The 13,703-nt window shown below is 45.9% G+C and overlaps 1 pseudogene; it reads right to left on the bottom strand.

The window, feature by feature from the left end:
- The window catches only part of LOC143493230 (uncharacterized), a 181,951-nt pseudogene extending 170,522 nt beyond the window's left edge, over positions 1 to 11,429 (bottom strand).
- Between the last annotated feature and the right edge of the window lie 2,274 nt (positions 11,430 to 13,703).

Genomic DNA, 13,703 nt, shown 5'->3' with positions numbered 1-13,703 from the left:
CATGGCATCACTCTAGTTGTGACAATGACTTGACTGGAAAGCAATGTCTTAGTGAGCCCTCATGATTGTGGTCACCTCTGAAACCCTCCCTTTAGTTATGCTGCTATAGATGAACCTGCCGGAGCCACATGCTAATCACTGGCACATGAGCTATATATATTTAAATCAATGGTGGTTTAAATTGACGTCCACACAATATGCAAAATACGATAAGGGTTTCGCAACTGGCCCACCTTTACAGGTACTCTGTCCTGCACCATCTGTGGACCAGTGGCATCGCTCTTCCTGTCTCCTTCCCTCAAGGCACCATCCAGTCTCTGTGACTGGAATAGGAGATTGGCGGCTTCAGGAGATTGTCAAATGGGCACCCCCCTTCACTGGTGTTTCGTTGATTTAAGCCCATGACACTTCGGAGGGGCTCATCGGCAGGTCCAGCATCCTGGATCCACCCCACTGAATGCCACCCAACTCTGTCTTCAATCCTTTGGTCCCTCAGTACTTTGGCTCTGCCACCACACCTCCCGCTGCATCCAAATCCAGCATGATGCCTCCTCTGCCCACTTGATGGTGTTGGCTACCAGCTGCTTCCTGGCCAGCCCTTCCATCCCCAGCGGTCCAAGGGATCTCCAAAGTGACTGCCTTACAAAGTCTCTGCATTCCACCTCCACTGGGAGATTCCTGGTCTTCCATCCATTTCTCTGGCTCTCGAGGATGAGCGCTTGGTATTTCCTCAGCTTACGCTCATGTGCCTCCTCCATCCTTTCTTCCCAGAGAACAGTCAGCTCGATAAGCACCACCTGTTTGGTACCTTTAGACCACAGGACAATATCTGGTCTCAGGCTAGTGTGGGCTATATTCTCTGGTAATTTGAGCTGCTTCTTCAGGTCTGCCCGCATCTCCCAGTGATTTGCCATGGCCAGGACCCCCTTGCTCCTCCCTCTTGCTATTCCCTTTTTCCTGCCCTGATGAAATTTATGAAGCGAGACCCTTTAGTTATCCCATCTGTCAACTGTGCAAGAATCTGGTTGTGTCGCCACTGGAACTTGCCATTGGCTAGGCTTGCTTGGCATGAGGAGAGGACATGCACAAGGTTAACTGTCCTTCTGCAGACCTTGCAGCTGGGGCTCTTGACCATTCCCCAAGTATGGAGGTTTGAGGGGGTAGGTAGGACATTGTATACAGAACACAACAGGAACTTGATCCGGTGGCCTTCCATGCTCCAGATGTCCTGCCAGGTCAGCTCTTTCTCTCGCACTCTCCCATCTAGTCCAGCTGCCTTGTTTGCCTACAGCCTTGACAGCCTTTCCTCCTCCGCCTTTCGGACCTCTTTCTGCACTAAGCCTCGCCTCCTCTTTGGGTCTGCTTTGTTCCAGCTTGTTTTGGTGCAGCAACCCACGCCAAGCCTTCCCTGGCCTACTGAACCAACAATGTCTGCATGATGCAGTCGGTCCTCTGCCTCCTTTAGTGCTCTGCCAGCTGACCACTTTCGGCCTGTCCTGATGACGATGTCTGCCTGGCGTACTTTCTCGTCTCGGCCTGGCGTGTTTTTGTCGACTTAAACTCTTCCACCACTGATGTTATTGGCAGCTGTAGCTTGCTGCCTGTGCTGTAAAGACCAATGGAGCAAACGCTTTTTGCCATCTCCTCAGGTAGGTGTTCAACTTCCTTTCCAGACCATCAACTGTGGACACAGGTGCCTCGTAGACCAGGAGAGGCCAGAGCAATCTGGGGAGAACCCCATGTTGGTACCCCCAGGCCTTATACTTGCCCAGGAGGCCGCACTTATTCAGAGATGTCATCCAAGTTTCTGCTTGGCATCTCCTTCACACTGCCTGTCGTTGAGGTCCACCCTGTACCACTTCCCCAAGCACTTCACAGGTTCCTCTTGTACAGTTGGGATGGTGTTTTCTCCGATCTTGAAGTGAACCGATCCTGGGGCCTCATTTATAAAGGGTGCGTACGCACAAAAAAGGGCCTGAAATGTGCGTACGCATCATCTCACGTAAGATCTGTGATTTATAAAAAAATACTTGGCGTGAAAACGAGTGTATATTTAAGCAAAGTTTGAGGCATCCGTATCCCTTCAAAAGATTGCAGAGAGAGTGGGAATTAGTGACATCCATGTGATAAGGTAGGGAATTGTAAGTAAATGCACAAGCCTTCATTTCTTCCGCTTATTAGTTCATAGTGCATAAATCAAGAGTAAGGACGCAAGATTAAGGAAAATTAAGCATCACTTGTTCAGTTATGTTTTTGGCCTGCATGTATAGTTTATGTATGTATCTTATTCTGCATTATATGTATATGTAGCATTATCTTTCTACTAACTGGGGTATTTCACTCTGTAGTTTATTTAAAATGTATTTGTATTATCTGTTTTGTCACAGTTTTAAAATCTAAAGGTGCTATTCATTATTATTAGTATTATTATTGCAACAAATTATACTGTATAATAAAGAGAGAGGAAAGATGTTAAGGGCTGGTAATAGTTGCATATAATTACGAGCATAAACAGCTGTACGTAATGGCATAAAATAGCAGCTCTATAAATAGGCAGAAAAGGCTGAAGCACTGTCTGTCATAATGGCGTTTTTGGCATTACTTGAAGACCTAGTCAACCAACAAATACGGCGACAACGTGTTTTCAGAGATCAAGAAGATTTTTTTGCGAATTATGATGACTGGTTAATGAGCCGATTTAGGTTTCCAAGAGCCACTCTCATGGAACTGTGTGCTTTCTTTCTTTCTTTATTTATTTATACAGGAAAGTGTTAAGCAACATAAGAATATGCCACACAAAACTGGCCTGACTCAGTTAAAAACTGGTTTACAGCAGGTTCCTGCTGAGTTGGGGACAGATTTACAGAGACCCACGTTACGGAATCGGGCTGTACATGTCCACTTACAGGTGCTAACAACCCTTGGATTCCTGGCGACAGGTAGTTTTCAGAGAGAATTAGCAGACAGATCAGGAATCTCTCAACCATCTCTCAGCTAGCTGGCTCTCCTCTTCCAGAGGACCATTTCCTCTGGACCTACGCATTACCACCCACCCACCCCCCACACATATACACACACACACACACGCACGCACACAGTCCTTGTACATTTAGGATCCTGGGGGGCAGGCGTGTAACCAGAGGTTGACGAGGTGGGCCTGCTGCCATGGTTCACCCGTCTCCTCACCACTGTCTGTCCGTCAGTTTTTACTGCACCTTAGACATTGAGGGCCTTTGAGGGGACGGTGTGGACAAACGCTGGCCAGTGACCCGGGGCTTTGTCCACGTTGGTCCCAACACCTGTCCCCTCAATTTTAACAGCACCATAGTATCACACACTACCACACATACATATACACCAACACCTACACACAACACAGCACTCGGGGAGGAGTGGAAGGCCTTCCTTCACACGTTTCCTGCAGGGGTGGGGGTGGGTCGCTAGCGCGGGGCCGGGCTGGTAGCATCCTGAAACTACTACCGATCCTTGCTGGTCCAGCCATTTGCCCCTGCCACGGAGGGTGTGTTGGTTTGGAGGTATGTGTGTCTTTGTCCTATCTTTTTATACAGGTAGGTGAATGAGTACATGTTGGGGGGAATATATGGGTATGTGTGTATATATTGGGGTGTGGGCACATTTGGGGGTAGGCCCATGTGCGCAAGAGTGTATATGGGTGTGGTCGGATGTGTGGAGGAAGTCATGTTGGGATGAATGTGCATGTGCGTGTAGGTGTATATGTGTGAGGGTCTACATGTGAAGGTGAGTTTGGGGGCGCGTGTGTGTATGTGTATGGGGATGGGTGTGGGTGTGTGCATGGTAGGGGTGTATATAAGGTGTATAGGGGCAAATGCATATATGAGTTGAGTGTATGAGTGAGGACGGCTGGTTCTGGGTCGGGGGCTAGTCGTGCCTGGTCCGCTTCCGGCTGCTCCCCTGTGGTAGCTGCTGCGCTCCGGAGGGGGGCGCCTTGGGTTTCTGGGGCCCGGCCTGGTGCTCCGGCATGGGGGCGGTTGTGGTCCGGGGCGGCTCGGGGCTCCTCGGCGGGAGGGGGGCCCTGCCGGGTGGTTTTCCAGGGCGCGTGTCGCTGGGGCTTTGCTACCGGCCCACGGCGGGGGGGGGGGGTATCCTGGGGGGGCTCTGTTTCCTCTGGTTCCCCGGGACCTGCACTCCTTGGCTGTGGGGGCGCTGTCCGGGGTTCTCACTCTCCCGCCTGTGGGGGCGGGCATGCGAGGGTCACTGAGAAGTGCTGCCCTGGGGCTCCACAGCTCCTGGGGGGGCCGAGGGCGGGTGGGATTCCCGGGTCTTTCTCTGCCTACCTCTGGCCTCTGGGGGAATGTTGTCGCAGCTTTCTACTCTTGCATTCCGTACATTCCGTAAATTTATCCCATGTTGCACAACTAGGTTACACATAAACACACATTCACACATACATCACGTCATTTGTGCTAAATGTCTTTCTGCTTTACTTTGCTGTGGTCATTCGAGCTGGTTGGGTTTTTTTTTTTTTCTTTATATATAATTATTATTTATTTATTTATTTATTTTCCCCTGCCCTTCTGTCTTTTCCCTTTTTATTCTTTCTCTCCCCCTCTTTTCTTGGTCCACCTAACCCCAATAATTATCACTTTGCATATTGTTATAATTGTTATAATTGTCATTTGAACTGTACATAAAACAAAGTTGTCCTCCAAAGATGGGGGGGTGGAGGTGGGCCATTTAATTAAAAAAAAAAAAAAAAAAGGAATCTCTCAACCATCTTTAAGCTCCATAATGCCAGCTGTATTAGTTGGCATAATCAGATTGACAAGTCGGTACATCAGATTTCCTTACACTGCAAATGAACAGGCTCAAAGCGCAATTTGCAGCAGTGGCCGGTTTCCCCAATGTAATCGGAGCAATTGACTGCACTCATGTTGCTATAAGAGCGCCGAGCCAGAATGAAGCTGCTTTCATCAACCGAAAGCAGTTTCATTCTATAAACGTACAGGTTATTTGTGATGCGACCATGGTTTTAACCAATGTGATTGCTCGATGGCCTGGTTCAACGCATGATTCCTTTATTCTGAGGAATAGTAGTGTAGGAAACCGGCTTGAAAATGGAGCTGTATCGGATGGTTGGCTTCTTGGTAAGTAAAAACTTACTGGTCATTTTGAGATTTTGATTTTGCATATACTAAGAAAAATTTGCTTACCCCATTGGCAGAAATTTTTCTTCAAATAAGCATATACGTTTATATATAACATATTTTGTGTAGTTTTTGCCAATGGATTGTTTTTTCAGTGTACGTGCAATAATCTATTAGCAGCCTTATTTTTGCACCATATTTATAGGTGACAGTGGCTATCCCCTTCAGCGCTGGCTTCTCACTCCATTCCTCAACCCACAGAGCAGAGAACAAAGACGCTACAATGACGCACACGCTCTGTCGCGCTCTGTTGTGGAGTGCACCATCGGGCTGCTAAAAGGCCGATGGCGTTGTTTAGATGCATCAGGTGGTAGACTGCTTTACCGGCCAGAAAAAGTTTGCCAGATTGTGAGAGCATGTGCTGTACTACACAGTATAGCACAGAAGAATGACCTTCCCTTGTTACCTGCCAACCAACCAGAGGACCCTGAAGCAGATCCACACCCAGACTCTCTTAATCCCCAAGCGGCCAGACTGCGCGAGGATGTGATGCTTCGATTATAAATAACTGAAGATAAACGCAAAATGTATTTTTTAACAAGTCCTTTTAATGTGCTTGATATTTCGGATAGTACCTCCTTTATTTCTCGCATCTCAGTTGTTAGCAGTGATGGCTAAGTTACCTTGAGAAAGTAATCCGATTACTGATTACTGATTACTCCTTTTAAAAGTAACTTAGTTACGTTACATATTACTTGATTTTAAAAGTAACTACGTTAGATTACAAGTTACTTTAATAGTTACATTCAGCAGCAAAATTAATTTTTCCAATACTCACTTTAATGGAAGTGCATTTTTAACAGTAACAATGTATTGAAGCAGGTTCGGTAACCGAGGCAGAAACTGCTTAATCCAAAAATCCCGAGGAGGGAAACTTTATTGATAACGCAACCCTGGCTCGCGCAGGCTCCGCCCCCCCAGTGTCACTTAAAGGGCAAGACTCGCCGTGAGGAGTAGGAGTCGCTACAGTATCTCCTGACATTACGTTTGTGTAGCTGCGCGGTATTATTTGTAAATTTATTTGTAAACGTAATACAAGCGAACTGGGGTGGGTTTCCCGAAACGTTCGTAGCGCCAAGTACTTCGTAACCTCTTGTGAAACGTACGAGGTTAAGAAGTACTTAGCGCTACGAACGTTTCGGGAAACCCACCCCAGTTCAGTCAGACAGCTTGTGAAACGAAATACCATTACAATTTCAAGCAATTTAAAGTAGGCTACGTTAGTCAAAATTCCAGCACTTTTCAAACGTGGAACACAAAGCAACATTAAAATTGGTCAGGTAAATGTTCCTTCCCCTGTTTTTGAGGGGTGTTTCTTTACACTACCACATATCGTTACGGGAGGACACTGCACAGAATGATTTGTAAAACGTGCTCGCGCTCTCACAGGGTCGCGCGCAGCGTGCGGAGTCGAGCGCTACGGTCAGACGCAAAAGTAGAACTGAGCCAAGAAGAAAGCAAAAATATATATTTTACTAGGGAAAATATAAATAGTAACGCACAGTTATTTGGATAAGTAACTTTAATCTGATTACTGGACTGGAAATAGTAGCGCGTTATATTACTCGTTACCGAAAAAAGTGGTAAGATTAGAGTAACGCGTTACTAAGTAACGCGTTACTGACATCACTGGTTGTTAGCCTGTCAATTGCTGCAATTGTGTCGATTTGTGTTTGCAGCACAGCTTCCGTGAGAACGCGGCCGCTGCTGGGGGCATGTGGGGCACCAGAGACGTCGAAGGGGGTACGTGGGGCACCGGAGACACCGCTGGGGCCGAGTTGGCAGTCTTCAGCTTCATGGCCACTCTCAACATCCATGGTCCTCTCTTTAAATAAGGCAGTTAAATAGTTCAATAAACAATTCTAAGAAGAAATCTTAGAATCTTAGTTTTGTGTAAATAAATAAATAAAATTTTATATAAAAATGTATTATATAATGTGTGTGTGTTACCTGGTTCTTCTGTGCAGTGTTCATCAGCCAAGTCTGTGTCACTCTCCTTCTCACTCACAACTCCACTTAACAGGGGTTCCCCAATTATTGATGCCATCCTCTCATGAAAATGAGAGGGTGCAGGTGTAGCCTTTCCCCCTCCACTTGCAGTTACACTCTTTCTGTGCAAAGCAATTCTCTTTTTTGCGTCGACTTTTAAATCTGACTTTTTCTTTACCTCTGCAACTGTTCGGCTTGTGGAACTAACATTATTTACTGCTGCAGCCACATGTTGCCACTCAACACACTTGCGTTTGTTGGTAATGCCACTACTAAGGCCACCAAACAACACATCCTTCCTTGCCTCTACCTCCGAAACAAGGGCCTCTACTTCACATTCACCGAAATTCCGCTTCTTTGGCTTGCGTTCTTCCATTATCCCACTCAGAATGAATGGGGAATCCCACATTTAAATATTCATTGCGTGATTTGCATGGACCTTTTATGGGTAAATGTGGGCGGTGCGGAGGCGGAACGCGAGGCTGGGTCACCTGCGCACACTTACAAGCAGGTTGTGATTTATAGAGGAAACAGCGTTCAGGTGTGCGTATGCACGCTTTTTTAAATCTGAATTTTTTGGGGCGTACGCCATTTTCTGTTTTTTGTGCGTGTGCACACTTTCACTCCAGAAGCTACGCAGAGTTTTATAAATGAGGCCCCTGAACTTCTTCAGTACTAGGCCAAAGGATTTTGCCGGTTTAACTCCATCCTTGCCCAATTGGTGATCTCCACCAAGTCCTCCAAAATTCATCTTCCTTTTGGCACTGATTTAGCTGTTATGGTGAGGTTGTCCATGAACACTCGAATGGGCAGCATCTGAACACCACTTGCGAGTACTGCACCTCGGCCCAACTTCTCTGCTGACTTAACGAGAAGGATCATTACTGCGGAAAACAGAATCACTGAAATTGTGTAGCCCGTGACAACCCCCACTTCCAGTCTCTGCCAGTTAGTGGTGAATTCTCCACAGGTGAATCTGTTGTAGTACTGCAGGAGCTTCTGAAATCGCTCTGGGATATGGTAGGTCTTCAACGTCAGCTCCACTAACTTGTGGGGTATTGTTCCATAGGCATTTGATAGATCGAGCCACAGAACTGCCAGGTTGCCATGGTTTCTCTTCGCATCCATCATTTTGGAGATAACACTGGTGTGTTCAAGACAACCAGATATCCCTGGAATTTCACCTTTTTGAACTGCAGTGTCCATATACTTGTTTTCCAACATAAAGGTGGTCAACCTCTTTGCCAGGATCCCCAGGAAGATCTTAGCTTCTACACTGAGCAGTGAGATGGTGCGAAACTGCTTGATCCCAGAAGAGTTCTCTTCCTTAGGGATAAAGCACCCCTCTGCAACCAGCCAGTCATCAGGAATGTAGTTCTTTTTCCATGCCACTGTCAGTAGCTTCCAGAGTCGTCTCCTGAGCCTTTTGCAATGCTTGTAAACATTGCACAAGATGCCATTGGGCACTGGAGCCGATTTTCCTCTGGCTTTTTTTTTAAACTGTTCACTTCCTGCCAGCTTGGTTCCTCTGTCTTGAAGAGAATCATTGGTTCGGCTGGTTTGATGAATTTCTCCATCTCAGCGCAATGAACAAATTCCACAAGGTGGAATTAAAGCACTTGTACGTCACTTTCAGTCCATTTCAATATTTCCCAGCACGTTAAACTTAATAAAGTTAAATATTTATACATATACTCGAAATGATTCAAAATAATTCGCTTTTTATCACATTATTTAATGGTGGTTTATTTTCAAAACGCCCAACCTTAACGTCTTCACGTTCTCTCATGTTTCGTCCTGGAATTACAAGAGGCTCGTATTTGTTAACGTAATACAAGAAAACTGTTCAGTCAGACAGCTATTTGTTGTGAAACAAAGTAGTTACAATTTCAAGCATTTTCAAGTACTTTAGCCTAAATTCCAGCACTTTTCAAACCTGGAACACAATGCAACATTAAAATTTGTCAGGTAAATGTTTTTCCTTTTTTTCTGCGCTCCAGATTTCTGTTTACTTTAACTATCCACCACTGTATTTCCCGCTGTTGGGCGGGTACCAGCCGGCTATAGTCGGTGCTGGATCAAACCATTTTTCAGTGGGAGGTGGGGGTGTATGCACTTAATGGAAAATATGCAGATAGGTAAAAAACATATACAGTGGGGAAAATAAGTATTTAGTCAGTGACCAATTGTGCAAGTTCTCCCACTTAAAAAGATGAGGCCGGTAATTGACATCATAGGTAGACCTCAACTATGAGAGACAAAATGTGAAAAAAAAATTGAGAAAATCATTTTGTCTGACTTTTAAAGAATTTATTTGCAAATAATGGTGGAAAATAAGTATTTGGTCAATAACAAATGTTCATCTCAATACTTTGTTGTATATCCTCTGTTGGTAATGACAGAGGTCAAACATTTTCTGTAAGTCTTCACAAGGTTGGCACACACTGTTGCTGGTATGTTGGCCCATTCCTCCATGCAGATCTCCTCTAGAACAGTGATGTTTTGGGGCTGTCGGCGGGCAACACGGACTTTTAACTCCCTCCAAAGGTTTTCGATGGGGTTGAGATCGGGAGACTGGCTAGGCCACTCCAGGACTTTGAAACGTTTCTTACGAAGCCACTCCTTTGTTGCCCTGGCAGTGTGCTTGGGATCATTGTCATGCTAAAAGACCCAGTCACGTTTCATCTTCATTGCCCTTGCTGATGGAAGGAGGTTTGCACCCAAAATCTCACAATACATGGCCCCATTCATTCTTTCATGTACACGGACCAGTCGTCCTGGTCCCTTTGCAGAGAAACAGCCCCAAAGCATGATGTTGCCACCCCCATGCTTCCCAGTTGGTATGGTGTTCTTTGGATGCAACTCAGCATTCACTGTCCTCCAAACACGACGAGTTGTGTTTTTACCAAATAGTTCTACTTTGGTTTCATCTGACCATATGACATTCTCCCAATACTCTTCTGGAACATCCAAATGCTCTCTAGCAAACTTCAGACGTGCCTGGATATGGACTGGCTTAAGCAGGGGGACACGTCTGGCACTGCAAGATCTGAGTCCCTGGCGTCGTAGTGTGTTGCTGATGGTAGCCTTTGTAACGTTGGTCCCAGCTTTCTGCAGGTCATTCACTAGATCCCCCCTTGTGGTTCTGGGATTTTTCCTCACCGTTCTTGTGATCATTTTGACCCCACGGGCTGAGATCTTGCGTGGAGCCCCAGATCGAGGGAGATTAGTAGTGGTCTTGTAGGTTTTCCATTTTCTGATTATTGCTCCCACAGTAGATTTCTTCACACCAAGCTGCTTGCCTATTGCAGATTCAGTTTTCCCAGCCTGGTGCAGGTCTACAATTCGGTTTCTGGTGTCCTCCGACAGCTCTTTCGTCGTCACCATAGTGGAGTTTGGAGTGTGACTGTTTGAGGTTGTGGGCAGGTGTCTTTTATACTGTTAACGACTTCAAACAGGAGCCATTAATACAGGTAATGAGTGGGGGAAAGAGGAGCCTCTTAAAAAAAGAAGTTACAGGTCTGTGACAGCCAGAAATCTTGCTTGTTTGTAGGTGACCAAATACTTACTTTCCACCATTATTTGCAAATAAATTCTTTAAAAGTCAGACAAAATGATTTTCTCAAATTTTTTTCACATTTTGTCTCTCATAGTTGAGGTCTACCTATGATGTCAATTACAGGCCTTTCTCATCTTTTTAAGTGGGAGAACTTGCACAATTGGTGACAGACTAAATACTTATTTTCCCCACTTTATATTTTAGCCATTGAGCTTATTTTGAGTACAGAATTTTATATTAATGAAAGATTTCAAGATTATATTTAAAATTATAGACTTTAAATAAATAAATTGCTGGCCTCTTTGATGGGCCCCCCTGGCCCTGGGGCCCGGGACAACAGACCCGGTTGTCCCCCCTGTCGACAGGGCTGCTTTCAAGTCCCCTGATCTTTTGTCGCCCAGGAGTTTTGACAGGTATTGGAATGTCTTCTTGCTGAAAGCTACCCTTTCCTTCAACTGCTGCTTCCTATCTCGGCGGTGACACTCAGCTCGCTGCAAGGTTTTAATGTGCTCCCTCAGGTTCTTTCGGAGTTCTGTCAGTCCTGGTTTCTCATCCGCTGTCACTTTGCAAAAGGCCTTCTTCAGTTTCTGCAAATTCCCTCTCAGGGTTGCTATCTCCTTCATGCATCTATTTTCCTTGGGCTGGGTGTTTGCTCTGACTTTCAGCTCTTTCCTTCCGAAGCACTCGGTGCCCATGCTCCAGATTATTGAGGACATGGCCTTAAGCTATTTCCCCACATCTCCTGCAGTCTGCTTCCAGCACCTGGTCCACGTCGCAATCAAACATCTCCCATTCTTTTGTTGCAGTTGGCCAGTTCACTCGTTCTTTCCGGATGTCTCCTTCACAAGTGTTCTGGACCAGCTGTCTGGTATCCTGAGTGACTTCCCTCTCGCTTTGTTGCCTTGCTGCCTCGGTCACACCAGAGATGCTGCTCCTGCCCCCCTCCTCGTCATGTGCCTGGAGATTCTGGAGATTGTGGTTTGCGTCCTGCCCCGGCCTCTCCTACATCTCACCAGTTTTCCCTGTGCGTGACACATTATTTCCAGGTTGCAAGCATTTCATCTTTGTTTGTTCCGTAGTCAATAGTCCGACAATGGTGGTCACAACATTGTTCTGTCCTGTGGGTCGATCATCCTCCCCTGCTTTCGCTCGGCCCTGGGGGTATCTTATGATATACTTTTCCATAGATTGTGTGGGTTTCTCCTCACGGAGAATGTAGTTGGCCTGCCAAGCCGCCACACCCCAACTCTGGTCTTTCCCAGATGTCAGCAGTCTTTCCTCATATACCGGTCTTCCTCGGTTGACAACTTGTCTTTCCAAGTGGTCACTGGGTCTACCAGAAGGGAATATGCAAAATATGATAAGGGTATCACAACTGGCCCACCTTTACAGGTACTCTGTGTAAGGATCTGGTGGATTCCTCACAGTGGTTTATGAGATTAACAGATAGCATGACACGAAATAAATGGAGAACACTGTCCATAGTTTATTGTTGTACTGATGGTTAATAATAAAATGGACGGTTAGACAGAGTCAGTCGTAGCAACTAATAAGTAAGAGAGCAGTAACCATTCACGCAGGCAAGATGAACAGAAAAGAAAGTCCCACGTGTAGGGCAACCACAATTGACGTCATCAAGGGGTGATTATTACATTTCCCCCCCACTTAAAATGATGGCTGTCCTCAGACCATAACCCCCGAAACAACTTTACAGGGCATTAGTCATGACAGTGGCAACACAAATAAGACAAAACATTTTGTACTATTACTGACAGAACTGCCTGCACCATGATGCTATAGCCCAACTCATGACGACATACAGTGTCCTTATTTTGTTTTCTCAAAAGAACACCTTTAACACTACAAACGCATGACATACAACTGCCAAAACAGAGCAGTTGCACATCAACACCATACTACATTAGCATGTATCATTAACATTGCACTGTAAACAAAACCTGTCATTTTCACTTTTGTTTTGTAACTCTCGTAACCCATCAATACATAAAATAACAGAGCTTGTATAACCAAGGAGAATAATACCTGACAAAAGAAAACATGTCAATATCCGAGTCAAGAAACAAAATGAGGATTTGTCCTATTCCCATCCCCGTTACTGGTGACCCTTGGTGTATGTCTAGGACAGAGAAAATATGAGTGTTCCAGCATAGGTAGGCTGTGTACGGGTAACACCTGCATACAGGGGGTCAGGGGAGTAACTGTGTGTTGAAGTTGGTGGGTATCTGGGGTGCGAGGAGAGGAACACTGGCATGTGTTGGGGGCATGGAGGCGGGCTGCAAATAGGAGTGTATATGTGTGTGTCTAGGGCGAAGGGACTATGGGCGTCTTTGTGGTGGCTGCAGGTGTGACACTTGAACATCAGCAATGGGTGCGAACACGGATGTAATTTGGGGGGGGACATGTCCCACTTTTTCAAAAGCCGGTTTTTGTCCCCTGCAGTTTTTACGATTAAAAACATATTTAAATAAAGACTAATCAAGCGCTAGGACAACGCAGAAAAACGACCGCTCCGATTTCCGATTCAGGTCTGACATCACCTCAGCAATCCTGTAAGGGCCTTTATAGAAAGAGGCTAGCTTGGCTGCAAAACCTGCTGAGGCATCGGACCGTGGGTGAGTTTTCAGCCTGACCAAATCTGCTACACGGAATGAAACCTGCGTTTCTTATCATAGTGTTTCCTCTGCACAGTCCGACTACTTGCCAAGGCTACCCTCACATGTTCATTTGCTTCCCGCAAGGCTGAGGTGAGCTCCATCTTGTAATCGTCAACAGAATCGGCCATGTATCCTGGACTCTGAGAGATCCACAAATCAAGGGGTGTGTTCAAGTCCCTGCCATATAAGAGATACGCTGTGGTGTCTCCCATGCTCTGGTGCGGAGCAGTCCTCAATGCAAAAGAGATCAGGGGCACCTGAAGGTCCCAGTCTCTGTGTCTCTGTCCCACATAC

The sequence above is a fragment of the Brachyhypopomus gauderio genome, unplaced genomic scaffold, assembly GCF_052324685.1.
Source record: "Brachyhypopomus gauderio isolate BG-103 unplaced genomic scaffold, BGAUD_0.2 sc83, whole genome shotgun sequence".
NCBI lineage: Eukaryota > Metazoa > Chordata > Actinopteri > Gymnotiformes > Hypopomidae > Brachyhypopomus > Brachyhypopomus gauderio.
This window is presented reverse-complemented; position numbering and strand designations above follow the sequence as displayed.